The sequence below is a fragment of the Pinus tabuliformis genome, chromosome 5_1, assembly GCF_031772625.1.
Source record: "Pinus tabuliformis cultivar Carrire ecotype Pingquan chromosome 5_1, CPIR1, whole genome shotgun sequence".
NCBI lineage: Eukaryota > Viridiplantae > Streptophyta > Pinopsida > Pinales > Pinaceae > Pinus > Pinus tabuliformis.
The window spans coordinates 717,104,953-717,108,402 of NC_142305.1; positions in this window are offsets into that span (position 1 = coordinate 717,104,953).

A 3,450-nucleotide genomic window follows, 5' to 3' on the forward strand; every position below is an offset into this window, starting at 1 on the left:
TTCCCGAGTGCATCCAGTTTTCCATGTTTCATGCTTAAACAAGGTTATAGGTGACAAACTTCTAGTTCAAACAATATTTCTAGAACTTGACGAGGAAGGAAAAATCATATTGGAACCTAAAGAAGTCATAGAAACAAGAACTCAACAACTACGAAATCGATCAATTTCGGAGTATCTAATTAAGTGGAAGAACTTACCCACTGAAGATTCCACATGGGAGGGTGAGAATTTTATACAGAAGCATCTAGAACTACTCAAGCATTGATGACAACACTTTTTTGAAGGAGAGGGGCATGTTAGGTCCCTATAATACTAGTGATTCCCCCATTAATATTGTCATTGTATCCCTTATTGTTATTGTTTTGCCCCTATTGTCCCCATATTGTTATTATTGTGCCCCATAGAAGCACACTATTGTTATTGTTGTGCCCTGTTATGTCGTCTTTGATTATATTGTGACCCCTTATACTCCTATATATAGAAAGGAGGTTTTTTCATTTGTATCATCCAAGAATTGTTCATTTGTGTAATGTAAAGGAGGTACCCCCCTTGAAGAGGCTAATATTGAAGTCATTGATCTATCTTTTCTTCTATTTTGTGAGTTGGTTACATAACACAACAACCATTACATAATAATACTTATATGGGGGGACCTCATGGTTGGTTCAGTGGCTCTCTTACCTATGACCCATTCAGTCAACTTTATAATCCATTTATATCTTCTCATGTTTTGCAGGATTTGGCTAAGTTGACGAATGACCCCATTCGCCATGACCCCTAGTCGCCACCTATGCCCACAAAATTACTTTCCAATATACCCAAATTTGAAGGAAATGCTAGAGAGAATCCATCCACTCATATCACTACATATCATATATGGTATTCATCCAAATATTTAGTGGACGATTCAATTAAGGTACGCTTGTTCCAATGAACTTTAAATAGAGATGCTACCAAATGGTACATTTAATTGGACACAACATCCTACAATGACTTTTCATCCTTAGCTCAAACCTTCTTAACACATTTTCAGTTGCCTAAGAGGTATAATATTAATTCTAATCTCTTGTCCAACTTTAAATAAGATGATGCCACCTTGATTTCTGATCACATTCATGAGTGGCACCATCACAAGAGGTTGATGAGTACCAAGCTTCCTGATGAGATATTGTATAAATGGTTCAATTGATCCTTAAGACCTAAAATTGCCAAAGATGTGTCCATGTTTAGAGTTTTCACTAAGGAGCCAGCTATCTTAGCTGACCAACGATTGGATTTGATTTATTCATAGTCATGTACACTTTATTAAGTACTTCCTAATTCTCCTAAGCCTTCTAATGAACCAACCAAACTTGCTTCTAGCCCACAAAATGATGGTGTGGTTGGGTTTGCTTATGATTCAGTGAGCCAACTTGTTGCTCAACTTGGGAAATTAATTGCAGGGAAACTTTAACGACGAAAGTTTATCTTAAAGTTTAGTAACCTTGGCAAATATTACTGGTCCCTAATATCTTAAATGTTTGATTATAATTTTTTAAAAATGTTTAGATTTCCAATCATTTTATATTAGACAATATAGAATATTGGCGATTTTTAAGGTAAAATAATTTTATACTATAAAATTTGGGCGAATTCAATTTAAAAAAAATGGAAATTCGTAAATCTTTTTTTTGGAAAAGTCATGTAATATTAACCCAACTACGAATATTATCCCCTAAAATTTTCCCTGATTAATTGTATATCGCAAGCCCCAACAAGTGCGTTTGGCTCTACAAAATCACCTTCTTATGAGTAGTACACCGACATTCTTATGGTGAATTCCACAATAACTAAGAACAACCAATAAACTAGTGGTAAAAATAACAATAAAAAGAATAAATAGAAAAATCAAACTTCTCAGGAACCTCAACCAAATCCTTAGAATCAGGGAGGAGGCACCAGCAAGCACCATCGAAATATTAAGTTCCCTTGTAAAATTTGTTAAGGAAACCATCCTATGCATGAATTCCCTTGGATGGATGAAGTTCATAGGCTCCTTGCACCACCGCTATCTATTCAACAAGCTGTTGTTTTAACTCATCCATTTCTTGCACAACCACAACAACAAATGGTTTCCCAACCTCATCTACCTCCACAAGGGGGCAACGAGGGGGCCATTTTCAATCCTGCCAATAATTTGTTCTTATTTATGTGCAAAGAGAACATTAATGTGACCACGCAAGCCAAATCATATGATGTTCTTTATTCGATTTCTTCTCATAAGGACTCACTAGCTCCACCTACTTCGACTGGACCTCTCACATTAGATAAGCATGTGGAACCTATTTATCAACCCCCAAGGTTCTTGTTCACAAGACATCACACAACACTTATGCTCGGGCTGCTAAACACTACAGTAATATTGAAGATCTTTGCTAGGCTGCTTGTGCCATGTTTGCCTTTGAGGCTTTTCAAAGCTATGTTCAGTAGCCAAGGCCTTGTTTCCTATGATCTGTGGAGTAGACCCATATGACTTGAACCTCATTTAATTTAATATTGGCAAGGATTGCATTCGAATTTCCCATAAGATCACCTTTCATATTATTTTTTGTATATTCCATAAAAATATTTTTTTTCATCTTGTTGGATGAAGGCTCTTCCACTTATATCATGTCAACATCATGTTGGAAGGTTCTTGGCTTTCCATCTCTTGCTAAGTACAACACCACTCTACAGGCATTTGATGGACATAATTTTGTAACTAAGGGGGTTCTTCCTAAGTTTTCCATTGAGCTAGGAGGTAAAACCATTTATGTTGATGATGAAGTCATCAACACCCCTTCAAATTATAACCTTCTCCTTGGTCGTAGTTGGTTCTATGCCATGATGGTAGTTGTATCATTTGTATTTCATGTTCTTTAGTTTCCTTGTGAAGGAAATATTGTTACAATTGACCAACTTGATTATTACATGACATCTGCCTAACGTTCCACAATGGGGAACTCAGTCCTACTTGTGGTAGATAACCATGGTCAATATCGGAGTGTTGACACAAGCTTGTTTAAAAGTTCATCTCTTATTGGGGTATTTCCTCAATTACCGTCGCCCGAAATTCCTTCGTCTTCTTGTAAAGATCCAATTCATATGATCTCTTCTAACACCTGTGGACCCCATAGACCTCCTGATCCTTGGGTGGTTTCTACTGCTCTTATGGTAGTTGATCAAGCTAGTGATCATCCTTTGCCACCTATTGTGGAAGATATTACCCCTCCATAAATCCCATCAATACCTCCAAATGTTGGTCAAAACCTCCATCACAATATGGAATATGACTAGGTTCCTTTTCCCACATAGGTCGTCACTCCACTTGTTCCACATGACTGCCTTGATGAAAAACCACCATGGCTAGTCAACTTCAAGGACATGGATCTACCCACTGATAATCCTAGGTATATTATACCTCTTTATTCC